The sequence below is a fragment of the Sapajus apella genome, unplaced genomic scaffold, assembly GCF_009761245.1.
Source record: "Sapajus apella isolate SASKATOON/1434 unplaced genomic scaffold, GSC_monkey_1.0 scaffold91, whole genome shotgun sequence".
NCBI classification, from domain to species: domain Eukaryota; kingdom Metazoa; phylum Chordata; class Mammalia; order Primates; family Cebidae; genus Sapajus; species Sapajus apella.
Genome location: NW_022437031.1, coordinates 7755668 through 7770821, shown reverse-complemented (window position 1 = coordinate 7770821; position 15154 = coordinate 7755668). Strand labels below are relative to the sequence as shown.

The 15154-nt window shown below is 37.0% G+C and overlaps 1 protein-coding gene and 1 pseudogene across 1 annotated transcript in view; both read left to right on the top strand.

The window, feature by feature from the left end:
- Positions 1-15154, top strand: part of TEX11 (testis expressed 11) — a 325387-nt gene that overhangs the window by 72470 nt on the left and 237763 nt on the right. The gene's annotated exons all lie outside the window — the stretch shown is intronic.
- On the top strand, positions 5702-5881 carry LOC116535073 (annotated as a pseudogene).

Here is a 15154-nt window from a genome sequence, read left to right as displayed (position 1 = left end):
CTCTCTCTCTTTCTTTCTTTCTTTCTTTCTTTCTTTCTTTCTTTCTTTCTCTTTCTTTCTTTCTTTTTTTTCTTTCTTTTCTTCTTCTCTCTCTCTCTCTCTTTCTTTCATTCTTTTTTAAACAGGGTATCTCTCTGTCACCCAGGCTGGAGTTCAGTGGCATGATCTCTCCTCACTGCAACCTCTTTCTCTTTGGGACAAGTGATCCTCTGACCTTAGTCTCCCAAGTAGCTGGGACCACAGGCATGTGCCACCATGCTTGGCTAATTTTTTCAATCCTTGGTAGAGAGGGGGTTTCACCACATTGCCCAGGCTGGCCTCAAACTCCTCAGCTCAGGCAATCCACCTGCCTCTGTCTCCCAATTTGCTGGGATTACAGGTGTGAGCCACCACTCCTGGCCAGTGTTCTTTTCTTAATATGAGAGCTTACTCCTTTTTCCTCATTCATCCTTTATATCTCTATCAGGAGTATAGAAAACTTTGTTGTTGTTGCTTTGGTACTTATTGCTATCTTGGTACTTATTATACTCTGGCACCAGAGTATAAGGTGGAGGTGTGATTGGGAGTAGTATTGGCTAAAATTTTTAGTTTTAGATTAATTTTGGCATTTTAATATCAGTCAAGTATTTAACGCTGTATGCTGAGTACTATGCTAAGATTTGGAGTCTTGTGCTTAATCTGGAAATATCAAGAAAATTATACAAAAATATAGGAACTGTGTAAGTACCCCATCTTTTACTGAAAACCTAGGCCCAGCACAGATTCTGACACACAGTAGATACTCAATAATTGTTAGTTAAATGAGCATATGTGAAAATTGTATTTTTGTGGAGGTGTCACATAAGGTGTAGTGCTTTGAATATCAGAAGATCATAGAGTAGGCTGGGTGCAGTGGCTCACGCCTATAATCCCAGCACTTTGGGAGGCCAAGTTAGGAGGATCGCCTGACGTCAGGAGTTCGAGACCAGCCTGGTCAACATGGTGAAACCCCGTCTCTACTAAAAATTCAAAAATTAAGCAGGTGTGGTGGCACAGGCCTATAATCTCAGCTACTCAGGAGGCTGAGGCAGTAGAATCGCTTGAATCCAAGAGACGGAGGTTGCAGTGAGCCGAGACTGTACCACTGCACTCAAACCTGGGCGACAGAGAGACTCTGTCTCAAAAAAAAAAAAAAAATATATATATATATATATATATATATAGATAGATAGATAGATAGATCATGGAGTAAAATATATCAAATCAATTCACTAAATGTTTATCCTTGCTGAGTGCAGGGTTAGTTCTAGTTGTTTGGAGATACTCCTATGATTCTTTTAACTATAGACTAAGTATTGTGAATATGATGTTTGTCATTTAAGAAAATAAATACAAATCTGGGCACTGAGATTATAGTACTCACAGGCATATCTATCACTAGCAAAATGCCGATGCAAATAAGTTATATAATTTAGAGCCCGAAGATTAATCAAACTCTATATAAAGAACTATTCCTAATAGAACAGGCTGGAGTTCTATTCCCGTATTTGGGAGTAGAACACTCACAAAGTTTATGGCATCAATGTATCAAAAGACTAGTATGCCAAGAAGGCAGGAATAGGGAGGTCCAAAAAGAAAAAGAAATGATACTGGTGCCATGGATGGCTTCTGGAAGCTTAAGACTGGAGGTGAGCTTGGAGTTTATGATAAGAATAAGGGTGAGTTAGGAGTCATAAAAATAAATGTTCTCCAGGAACTGGTCATAACAGTAGGCTGAGAGGCTTGACATGGCATGACTCGTAGGTTATTTGCACATATGCCATTGGTTGTTGACTTCTCATCTGTTATCATTTTCTAAAGAATCTCATGAAAAGGAAATATAATGATGAGACGTCCATATTATAAGCTAGCATATCTTAATGGCTGTATTTGTTGTAATATAATGTGATCCACAGTGATATTTTCATAAAAATCTAAATAAATAACAAAGTTATATTGCGCTAGTATTTATGAGTCTTTTGTGTTCACATCACTAGAATAATATTTAAGAAAACAGGAAAAACTTTAATTTTAGCCCTAGTAATTACATATTATTTTAATCTTTCTGCTTCATTTTTTCTTCCACATCTTTGGGAATATAAAAATAACCTGGTTAAATATTCACAAATGCCTTAAAAGGAATTATGATATTTTAATGTTTAAAAAGAGGCAAAAATAATTATCAATATTATTAACTGTAGGAATTGTAGCACAGTAAATAGTTTTTCTAGTAGTAGACCAACTGTCAGACTTTGTTCTCATCTGTGACATTAATGTTAAATTGTTACATATTGTGATACTTTATTTAGAATTGTTGTGGGGTTTAAATATGATAATGCATGTCTTATAGAGTATTCAGTAACATGCCTCGGAAATAGAAACTTCTTAACAAACGGTAACTGCTGCTGCTATCTTTAGGTGATGTTTGCTATTTATTGCAGATGGGCTCTCTTGTGGCCATTCCACTAGTTTATTCTAAAATTTATTGTAGTCAGATCAAGCATGGATTACTTACTAACTTCCCAAATAAAATGTCATAAAAACAAACATCTACATCTTTCAATCTTTGGAACAATTTTTAAAAATCTGTTTGTAGAGACGGGGCCTCACCATATCAACCACAGTGGTCTCAAACTCTGGCCTAAAGTTATCCTCCCACGTCAGCTTCCCAAAGTGTTGGAATTACAGGTGTAAGCCACTGCGCCTGACCCTTTGGAATAATTACTTCATGCTTTATATCCATGTGTTAAAAAACCTGTTGGCAGCAGTTGGTGATACAATCAGAGATGAATAGCTGCTAATTAAGCACCCTTTTCTGTAGATTTTATACCAGAAGGAGGTCATTGAAAATGAGTGCACATTCTACTGGCTCAACTCTTTTGAGAACAGTGAATATCTTAGACTAAAGGTTATATATAATTTGGAAGTACCCATTCAGTCTAAAAGTAAAAACCTCATTTTTCACAAATGATATAATATCAAAATGCTGTGGTATATTAGAATTTTGTTGAAATTGAAGCCTAGAACAATATTAAACGTAAAGAATGGTAGTGCGTATCATTTAAAAAGCTCATTTATTTTCCTTGATTTTTGTTAACATCTTGGTTCAAGATCTTTCTGCGTTTTTATCACCCTTCTGCTTTTTCTTTTGCTAAGTTCATAAATAGCTCCTGTTCTCCTTGCTTTCTGCCACACTCTTTTGATCATGTTCCCTTAGAGATACCACAGGTTAAAAGAAAGCTGCTATAATTATGAATGAAATTGAGATTCCCTCAGCTCACTTTACTATGATTTGTCAATGTATTTGCTGCAATGTGTTAAATGACAAATTCTCTGAGACCTTTATAAATATAAAATTTCAGATTTTCGAAATCTGAATGCAAGGTTTGGAAATAATATGTTTAAGAGGTTGTTTGTTTATTTAATAAAATACCATTTTTCCCTCCTTCTCTTCCTCTTTTGTGAGTCTTGGAGTATTGAGCTCCTATGCCTGCTCCTGGCAGAAGGCAGGGATAAGTAGATCAGAAAGAGGCTGTTGATAGAGAAATTTCCTTCACAATCTAGATAATTTGTTAGTAGGCTCCATTGTCCTGGCGGAATTTAAACTGTGTTTAGCTCTTAAAGTCCTATCTAATTATTTGGGCGTATATTATCCTGAACTTGGCCTTTGAGAAAAGGAATATAGAAATTTCACTGTAACAAATTAGTATTCTACAAAGAATTATTGCTTATTAATATAAATAAGTTCAACTCAAAATGCTTTAGGGTTACTTTTATTGACTACAAAGACTTTGCAGGTTTTTTTTCCTGGGAGAAAAATGCTCTACTTTCCAAACCTCAGTCATATTCTTAATTCTGGATGATTTTTTTTTTAATTTTCAGTAGTTTTATTTCTAAGTCATTTAACTGTATTCCTTGACACTACTGACCTATAGCAACATCAGACATTTCTGTGGCTGATAAACACATGAGAAGCTCACTGATTTCTTTTTGCTGTAAGATGTGGCTGATAAACACTTGAGAAGTTCACTCTTTTCTTTTTGCTGTAAGAAGACCTCCTACTATTTTCTTCTTTTCCCCTCAAGCTTCATTGAGATATAATTGACAAATGAAAATTTTATATATTTAATAGTGTACAACATGATGTTTATATATATATATATATATATATATATATATATACATACACTGTGAAATGATTACCACAATCAGGTTAATTATCATATCTATCACCTCACATAGTTACCAGTTTTTCCTCACATGTCAGTATAACAGAATTTTATTAGTAATCATCAAACACACAGTGTTCAAATTTCACCGACTGTCTCATAAAATCTTATACAATTGATTTGTCAAGGCTTATGTATTGTGATTGATTGAGGTGTCTCTTATGTCTAGTTGAATCCATAGGTTTTTTCCTTTTTTTTCTTGCAATGTATTTTTTAAAGAAGTCAGGTAGTTTCCTGCATTTTGAATTTTGCTGTTTATGTCCCCATTCCTTAATATGTTTATTTTTTCTGTGTTCTCTATATTTCCTATAAATTAGTAATTAAGATCATAAAAGCTCTTACCAGATTTTTTTGCAGAAATATTTCATAGGTGGTGTGGTGTACTTCCATCAGGGGTTTTGCATGTTAGTTGTTTGGCTTTTTTAGTTGTTTTCACTGATGGCTGTGATATTAGTAGCCATCAGTGATCATTGCCTAGATTCTTTATTTCATCAGTGTTTGTAAAATAATAATATTCTAATTGTGTCATTTTATTTTTCCTTTATGAGCTGGAATACTTCTCTAGAGTGTAACTTCCCTTAGCAACTGTTTGATTACTCTGAAGTCCAGTTGTCTGAGTACCATTTTTGTGTGTGTGTGTGTGTGTGTAGTGAGAACATTTAATATCTATTCTCAGCACATTTCAAGTATACAATGCAGTATTAACTATAGTTACCAAACTGTACATTAGATTTCCTTGTAAGGAAGAAAAAGAGAGAAGAAAGAAAGAAAGTTAGTTAATGGAGATAATGCCCCAGGGAAATCAGCAATTTTCAAATGGATAACTCCTTTTAAAAAGGTGGGGAGGGTGGAGAGGGATAACATGGGGAGAAATGCCAGATACGGGTTATGGGAGGATGCACCTTGCCATGTATGTATCTATGCAACAATCCTGCCTGATCTGCACATGTACCCCAGAACCTAAAGTACAATAAAAAAATAAAAAATAAACCCACATGTACAATACAATACCAATTTTTTAAAAACAAAACATTTCTACTGTGCCTCTGGAAAGGTCTATATATACCAAAACATTAACAATGTCCATCACTAGTGTTGGAATTATGAGGAGGAATATGGATTGTTTTTATTTTCTTATGTTTATCCATTTTTTTCGTAAAGCTTTTTAAATGTATATTTTTATAAGAGAAAAAAGTATGGAAATTATTTTTTAATATAATGCATGACTTCTCTTTATTATGTTTCCAATAAAGATATACTTCCTCTTTGTTTAAAAAAAAAAAAAAAAAAAAAAAAGGAACCAGATTCCTGTAATGGTTGCTTCCTGGAAGGCAGTGTCAAGTGGAACCCCTTAGCCTCAGCATCCACAGCTCCAGGAAGGGAACATTTCCAGTCAGATAGAATTGTATATATACTGTTTCTTTGCAAACTTCAGCCATCAAGACCCCACCATCATGACTTCTGTTTCAACACAATAGCTCTTAGTCCTCATTTTACTGCTTGTGTTGCTGCATTTTGTTGAAGAAATAGAAGCCAGAGTTGCAATTACTCTCTTGTTAGGTGTGATTCTGGGCATTACAGGCATCTGTGCTTGCTTGGGGGTATGTTCACAAAAGAGAAATGGACAGATGTGACTTTGAAGGGCATCCCGAATCAAACTTCGCCCTGAAAACCTTTGTACTAGTGAGGCTAAACTTGAGCTTTGGTGTTGGAAAGTTTCCAAAAAACAGTAAATAGGGGAGTCCTACATTATTAGTTGTTTCCTATAAAATGAGAACACATTTATATGCAAATTAGAAAAATTGTTTTCCTTGCAATAAATAATGCACTGAAAAATGCAGCCTATAATTTGTATTTTCTGGCTAGAAAGGGGGTTCAAGAAGTAAGATGGCTGAAATTTACATAAGTAATATTTCACAGTTTTAGAATTCTCTAAGCTGGTCATGGTGGCATGCATGTGTAGTTCGTCCCAGCTACTTGAGAGGCTGACGGGGGAGTGATCACGCCACTGCAGTACAGCCTTGTTGACAGAGTAAAACCCTGCCTTCAAGAAATAAAAAGCACATGAAATAGGAAGAAGGAAGTTCTTGCCCAGAATCCTAAGAAATCACCACTGTTCAGTTATAATCTCTGCCTCCTAAATCATTAAGGAGTCTTTTCTTCATATTTTCATTAGACTTTTGTTTTGTTATTTCTCAAGTTAATATTGTATTTAGATATCAAATAGCCAAACATAGAAGATGCTTTTATCTCTGGAGAAAAAAAAATTAGAAAAATGCATTCAGCGTATCTAACATTAAAATGGAGAAAAGAGTTAATTTTAAAAAGTCCTTTATTTATTTATTGTTTTAAACTTTTATTTTAGGTTTGGGGTACATGTGAAGGCTTGTTACATAGGTAAACTCATGTCATCGGAGTTTGTCCCCATGGTGAGAAGTACTATATGAAATATAAACTCATTATGTTGTTAAAAAATAAAAAAAGGGATTAAATTATGTTGAAAATGAAACCTGTAGCAGCAGGCTGTACACAACAACTTAGTTGTAAGGAAAAAAAATCAATCATTTGTGTCCTAATTGAAGAGGACTGATGATTAATAGTACAAATAATAGCCAACACCACAGACGTCTCAATTTGTTCTGCTTATGTAAATCTGACTGTCAAAGTGGAGCAAATTTTCCACTCAATGGATGCCAAAACCATTGTGCCCAGATCAGTGCTTTCATTGGACATTTTAAACAAGTGGGATCAAAATCCTGAAGCATTTCTTTAAGGAATTGTAACAGGAGATGAACATGGCTTTACCAGTATCATCCCAAAGAGAAATTACAATTAAAGCAATGACTACCAAGACGTGGAAGTCTAGTCAAAGCAAAAATGGCTCTGTCAAGAGTAAAGATCTTAGCAACAGTTTTTTGGGATGCTCAAGGCATTTTGCCTGGTGATTTTCTGGAGGGCCAAAGAATGATAATGTCTGCTTATTATGAGAGTGTTTTCAGAAAGCCACAGAAAAACTCCTGGAAGGCTTCACCAGTGTCCTTCTCCACCACAACAATGTTACTGCTCATTCCTCTCATCAAACAAAAGTAATTTTGTGAATTTCAATGGGAAATCATTAGGCATCCACCTTACAGACCTGATTTGGCCCCTTCTGACTTCTTTTTGTTTCCTAATCTTAAAAAAAAATCTCTAAAGGGCACCTATTTTTTCCTCAGTTAATGTGAAATGTGAAAAAGCTTGCATTGATATGGCTAAATTCCTCAGTTCTTTATGAATAGGGTAAACGGCTAGTATCACAAAGGTATCTTAAACTTGATGGAGCTTATGTTGAGAAGTAATGTTTACATTTTAATCTTTTAATTCCATTTTTCCAAAAGGTTTTTGAAGTCCCATAATATTCTCCAATTCCACAGGTTGTCTCTTCACTCTGTTGTTTCCTTTGCAGTTGTACATGTTTTTCAGTTTCATGTAATTCCATTTGTGTGTTTTTGCTTTTGTTGTCTGCACTTTGGGGGTCATATCTAAAAAATCATTTCCCATACAATATCAAGAAGATTTCCCCCTGCTTTTTTCTAGTAATTTTACAGTTTCTGGTCTTATAATTAAGTCTGTAATCCATTTTGAATTGATTTTTGCATATGGTGGGAGATAAGGTTCCAATTTTATTCTTCCGTATGTGGATATCCAGGTTTTTCCAACACCATTTACTGGAGAAACTCTTTTCTCCATTGTATGTTCTTGGCAACTTTGTTGATGATCAGTTGCCCATAAATATGTGGATTTTGTTCTAGATATTCTATTCTGTTCTATTGGTCTATATGTCTTTTTAAATGTCCATACCATGACTATTAAATGTCTAGTGTATTTTGAAATCAGGAAATGTGATGGTTCCAGCTTTGTTCTTTTTGCTCAAGATTGCTTTGGCTGTTTAGGTCTTTTGTGATTCCACATAAATTTGAGGATTGTTTTTTCTACTTCTGTGAAAAATGCCATTGCCATGTTGATAGGGATAGGACTGAATCTGTAGAATTCTTTAGGTAGTGTGGACATTTAAAAATATTAAGTCTTCCAATCTATAAACACAGGATATCTGCCCCTTTATTTGTGTTTTCTTCAATTTCTTTCTTCAGTGTTTTTTAGTTTTCAGTGTACAGGTTTTTCACCTCCTTGCTTAAATTTATTCATCAGTATTGTATTGATTTTTGACACTATTATAAATGGGATTGTTTTTGTAATTTTTGGGTATGCTTCCTTGTTTGTATATAGAAACCACTGATTTTTATGTTGGTTTTGTGTTTTGCAACTGTAATTTATTAGTTTTAATAGATTTTTGGTAGCATTTTAGAATTTTCTAATACAAGATTATGTCATCTGCAAACAATTTTATTTCTTCCTTTCACATTTGAATGCTTTTTTTCCCCTCATCTTGCCTAATTTCTCAGGCTAAGACTTCTAACACAATGTTGAATAGAAGTGGTAACAGTGGGCATCTTTGCTTTGCTTTTTTCCTATGTTAGAGGAAATGTTTTAACCTTTTTACTATCTAGTATGATGTTAGCTGTGGACTTGTTGCATGACTTTTATTATGTTGAGGTACATTCTTTCTATTCTTAATTTTTGAAATTTTTTTTATCTTGAAAGGCTGATGAATTTTGTAAAAAAAAATTTTTTTTCTGCGTCTATCAAGATGACCATATGATTTTTATCCTTTATTTTGTTAATATGATATATCATATTTACTGACTTTTGTTTGTTGAGCCACCCTTGTATCCCAGGAATAATTCCCAGTTGATGATCATGGTGTATGATCATTTTAATGTGTTTTGTAATATGGTTTGCTAGTATTTTGTTAAAGATTTTTCCATCTGTGTTCATCAGGGATAGTTTTTTTGTAGTGTCCTTGTCTGGCTTTGGTATCAGGATAATGCTGGCTTCACAGAATGAGTGTGGATAGGTTCTCTGCTCTTTATTTTTAGGGAAGAGTTTAAGAAGGCTTGGCATTAATTTTTTCTTAAATTTGGTAGAATTCACTTGTTTTCCTTGGTTGTGAGATTTTTTATTACTGATTCAGTCTCCTTATCATTATTTCATGTTTGTGTGTTCATTAACTTAAGGCTTTCAGCTGCATCCATGTTGCTGCATAGGACATGATTTCACTCTTTTTTTATGGCTACATAGTATTTCATGGTGTATATGTACCACATTTTCTTTATGCATTCCATCATTGATGGGCACCAAGGTTGATTACATGTCTTTACTATTGTGAATAATGCTGCAATAACATATCGGTACATGTGTCTTTTTGGTGTAACGATTTGTTTTCTTTTGGTTATATCCCCAGTAATGAAATTGTGGGGTCAAATAGTAGTTGTAATTTCTTTGAGAGATCTCCCAACTGCTTTCCACAGTGGCTGAACTAATTTACATCTCCACCAACAGTGTAAAAGAATCCCCTTTCCTCTGCAGCCCAGCCAACACCTGTTATTCTTTGACTTTTCAATAAAAGCCACTTTGACTGGTGTGAGATGATATCTCATTGTGGTTTTGATTTGCATTTCTCTGACGATTAGTGACATTGAGCATTTTTTTCATATGTTTGCTGCCCACTTGTATGTTTTCTTTTGAGAAGTGTCTGTTCATGTCTTTTTAATCCCCACTTTTTAATGGGGTTGTATTTTGTTTGTTGAATTATTTAAGTTCCTTAAAGATTCTGGATATTAGACCTTTGATGGATGCATAGCTTGCAAGTATTTTCTCCCATTCTGTAGGTTGTCTGTTTACTCTGTTGATAGTTTCTTTTGCTGTGCAGCAGTTCTTTAGTTTAATTAGGTCCCACTTCTCAATTTTTGGTTTTGTTGCAGTTGCTTTTGGTGAGGACTTAGTCATAAATTCTTTTCCAAGGTTGATGCCATTAGGTAGTCTTCTTTGGCTTAAATCAGCCTGGTATTCTATAATCTCTTACTTGAATATTGATATCTCTCTATGTTTGGGAAGTTCTCTGTTATTATCCCATTGAATAAACTGTCTACCACTATCTTTTTCTCTACCTCCTCTTTAAGGTCAGTGATTCTTATATTTGCCCTTTATGAGGCTATTTTCTAGATCTTGTAGGAGTGCTTCATTTTTTTTTCTTTTGTCTCCTCTGACCTGTATTTTCAACAGGTGACTGTCTTCAAGGTCACTACTTATTTCATCTACTTGTTCAGTTGTGCTATTAACAGATTTTGATATCAGTATATGAATTGCATTTTTCGATTCCAGAATTTCTGCTTGCTTCATTGTAATTATTTCAGTCGCTCTGTTAGATGTATCTGAGAGAATTCTGAATTCCTTCTCTGTGTTATCTTGAAGTTTTTTGAGTTTCCTCAAAATGACTAATTTGAATTCTCTGCCTGAAAGGTCACATATCTCTGTCACTCCGGGATTGGTCCCTGGTGCCTATTTAGTTTGTTTGGTAAGGTCATGTTTCCCTGGATCGTCTTGAGGCTTGTGGATGTTTGTTGGTGTCTGGGCAGTGAGGAGTTAGGTATTTACTGTAGTCTTTGCAATCTGGCCTTGTTTGTACCCATCATTTTTGGGAAGGCTTTCTAATATCCAAAGGGATATTTACATGTCGTGATCTATGTTTTTGGTCACAGCAGCCACATCTGCCTTAGGAGGCACCTCATGCCCAGTAATGCTGTGGCTCTTGCAAACTTTTAGAGGTCTCACCTTGGTGGTGTTGGATGGGGGCCAGAAAAATTCTCTGGATTACCAAGCAGAGACTCTTTGTTTTCTTCCCTTACTTTCTGTCTAACAAATGGAGTCTGTCTTTCTGTATTGAGCTGTCTAGAGCTAGGGGAGGAGTGATACAAGCACCCCTGTGGCCACCATCCCTGGGACTGCGTTTTGTCTGACCTGAAGCCAGCATAGCACTGGATCTCACTCAGGGCCTGCTATAAGCTGCTACCTGGCTACCACCTATGTTTGGTTAATGAACTACGGCTCTACAATAGCAGGTGAGGTGATGAAGCTTGCCGGGCTTGTGTCCTTCAATTCAGGGCATTGAGCTCCCTCTGGCTTCTGGCAGGTGCAGAGATTCTGGCTGGGAACAAGGGCCTGGAGTCAGAATCCTTAGGGAGCTACCTGGTGCTCCTTTTCCTGTGGCTGAGCTGGCACCCAAGCCACAAGACACAGTTTTTTCTGCTCTTCCCTCCTCTTTTCATAAGCAGAGTATCTTCCTATGGCCACCACTGTCACAGGCCCATGGGGAGTACTGTTAGGCTCCACTGATGTTCACTGAAGGCCCAGGGGCTCTTCAGTCAGCTTGTGAGTGGTGCCCGATCTGGGACTCATCTTGCAAGGCAGTGCACTTCTCTTTGGCCTAGGGCAGGTCCAGAAGTGCCATCGAGTCAAGGTCTAGAATCAGGGACCCCAAGAGACTGCTTGGTGCTCTAGCCTACTGTGGCTGACCTGGTACCTAAGCTGCAAGATAAAGTCCCCTGTCATCTTCCCTTTTCTTTTGTCAAGCAGGAGACTCTCCCCATAGCCACCATAACTGGGAATGTGTTGGCTCACACCTGAAGCCAGCACATCTCAGATTCTCACTGAAGGCCCACCCATGGTACACACTACTTGGCTATCACTGCTGATGATTCAAAATCTGTCAGCTTTCTAGCCAGTGGGCGATGAATCCTTTCAGAACTGGGTCTTTCCTTTCAAGGCAGCAGATTCCCTTCTGGCCCTGGGTGTGTCTAGAAATGTCATCCAGTAGCTAGGGCCTGGAATGGGTGTCTCATGACTCTTCCTGGTGTCCTGTCTTACCAAGGCTGAGCTGTTATCCAAATTGCAAGACTAAGCCCTCTTTACTCTTCCCTTTCCTCTCCTTCAGCAGAAGGAAGGGGGTCTCTTTTGGAGTTGCAAGTGGTGCTGCCTGGGCTTGGGGGAGGGGCAGGATAGACACTTCCTTGGCCACCCAGGCTGGTGTCTCACATGACCCTAAGTTTACTGACTCCAAACCCACAAGGACTTGCCTTGTGGACCAGACTGCCTTTCAAGTTTATTTAGGACCCCAGTGCACTTCAGTCCACAGAAATGAGGCTTGCTACAACTCAAGTTCCAATTACTGGAAGAGATGATTGCCCTCTGACTAGGGCTGGTCTAAATGCAGTCTCCATTGACATTGACTGAGTTGTGCCCAATGTTGCCTTCTGCTGTGAAAGGGCAGCACTGAGTTGCAATGCAGAGTGTCACAATCATTGCGCTCTCTATCCCCCAAAAGGACAGATTCTTCCCCCTATGTGGCTGTGAATGGGGTAGGGGTGGTGTCGGCAATTCAACTGTCTTTTCTACCCTCTTCAGTGCCTCTTTCAGTTATATGAAGTTAAGACCAGGAACTGTGATCACTCACCTGATTTTTGGTTCCTAAAAAATTGCCTTTTTTGTGTAGATAGTTTTCAAGTTTGGTGCTCCTGCAGGGAGAATGATCAGTGGAGACTTCTGTTTGGCCATCTTGCTCTGTCTTTTTCTACACTTATTTTGCATCCTGAAATTTTACTGGGGCCATTTATTAGTTCTAAGAGCCTTTTTTTTTTTTGAGTCTTTAGTGCTTTCTAGTTATAGAATCATAATGTCAGCGAAGGGAGATAGTTTGACTTCTTTTCCTATTTGGATGCATTTTTTTTCTTTTAATTTTGTTATTTATTTTTAATTTTAATTTTAATTTTTGGATGCTTTTTATTTCTTTCTCTTGCCTGATTGGTCTGGCTAGGATACATAATATGTATTAGGCCATTCTTGCTTGCTATAAATAAATACCTGAGACTATTTAATTTATAAGAAAAAAGGTTTAATTGGCTCATGGTTCTGTAGTCTGTACAGGAAACATAGTGCTGGCATCTGCTTCTGGTAAGGCCTCAGAAATCTTTTTCTCATGGCACAAGGTGAAGTGGGAGCAGACATTTCACCTGGCAAAAGCAGAAGAAAGAGAGGAGGGGTAAGAAGGAAGGTACCACCCACTTCTACAAAACCAGATCTCATGAGAATTCATTCACTCATCACCAAGGGGATGGCCTAAGCCATTCATGAGAGATATGTCCCCATGATCCAAACACCTTCGAGCAGGCCCTATCTCCAACACTGGAGATTACAATTCAACGTGAGATTTTGGTGGGGACATTCAAACTATACCACAGTACTATGTTGAATCAGAGTGGTGTGTGGCCATCCTTGTCTTGTTCCAGTTCTCAAGAAAAATGCTTCTAGTTTTGGCCTGTTCATTATGATATTGGCTGTGGGTTTGTCATAGATGGTTCTTATTATTTTGAGGTATGTTCCTTTGATGCCTAGTGTATTGGGTTTTTGTATCACGAAAATGTGTTGGATTTTATTGAATGAATTTTCTGTGACTATTAGAGATGATCATCTGGTTTTTGTTTTTAATTCTGTTTATGTGGTCAGTCACATTAATTGATTTGAATATATTGAATCAACCTTATATCCCAGGAATAATGCCTACTTGATAGAGGTGAATTGACTTTTTGACGTGCTGCTGGATTCAGTTTGCTAGTATTTTGTTGAGGATTTTTACGTCGATGTTCATCACTGATACTGGCTAGAAGTTTTGTTTTTCCTTGTTTCTGCCAGATTTAGGTATCAGGATGATGGTGGCTTCGTAGAATGAATTAGGGAGGAGTTGCTCCTCCCTGATATTTTGGAATATTTTCAGTAGGATTGGTACCAGCTCTTCTTTGCATGCTTGGTAGAATTTGGATGTAAATTCTAGGTCCAGGGCTTTTTTTTTTTTTTTTTTTGGTTGGTATGTTCTTTATTACTGATTCAATTTTGGTATTCATTATTGGTCTGTTCAGGGTTTTAATATCTTCCTGTTTCAATCTTGGAAGGTTATTTCCAGGAATTTATCTATTTTCTCCAGATTATAGTTTGTGTGTATAGTGGTGTTCATAGTAGTCTCTGAGGATCTTTTGTATTTCTATGGGATTGGTTATAATTATGATATTTGTCATTTCTGATTGTGCTCGGTTGAATCTTCTTTCTCTTTTTTCTTTGTTAATCTAGCTATCAGTCTGTGAATCTTGTTTATTATTTCAAATAAAACCAACTTTTGGTTTCATCGATCTTTTGTATGCAGTTTTACGTCTCAATTTCATTCAGTTCTGCTATGGTTTTAGTCTTTTTTTTTTTCTTTTGTTAGCTTTGGGATTAGTTGGATTTTTGTTTTTCTAATTCCCCTAGGTGTGATGTTACATTGTTAATTTTAGACTTCTTTATGTAGGCATTTCATGCTATAAACTTTCCTTGTAACACTGCTTTTGCTGCATCATGTGTGTGTGTGTGTATATATATATATATGTATGTATGTATTTGAGATAGTCTCGTTCTGTAGCTCAGGCTGGAGTGCAGTGGAACAATCTTGGCTCACTGCAACCCCCACCTCCTGGGTTCAAGCGATTCTCTTGTCTCAGCCTCTTGAGTAGCTGGAACTATAAGCATGCACCACTATGCCTGGCTAGTTGTGTTTTTGTGTGTGTGTGTTTTTTTTTTTTGAGACAGAATTTTGTTCTTGTTGCCCAGGCTGGAGTGCAATGGTGCGATCTCTGCTCACCAGAAACTCTGCCTCCCGGGTTAAAGCGATTATCCTGCCTCAGCCTCCCAAGTAGCTAGGATTATAGGCATGCACCACCACACCTGGCTAATTTTGTATTTTTAGTAGAGATGGGGTTTCTCCATGTTGGTCAGGCTGGTCTCAAGCTCCCGACCTCAGGTGATCTGCCCACCTCGGCCTCCCAAGGTGCTGGGATTACAGGCATGGGCCACCGTACCTGACCACATGTTGTTAATACATGTTTCATAATTAGTTTTTTAAAAACTGTTTTATAAATTCAGCAGTGTAACCATCAGGTCCTGGG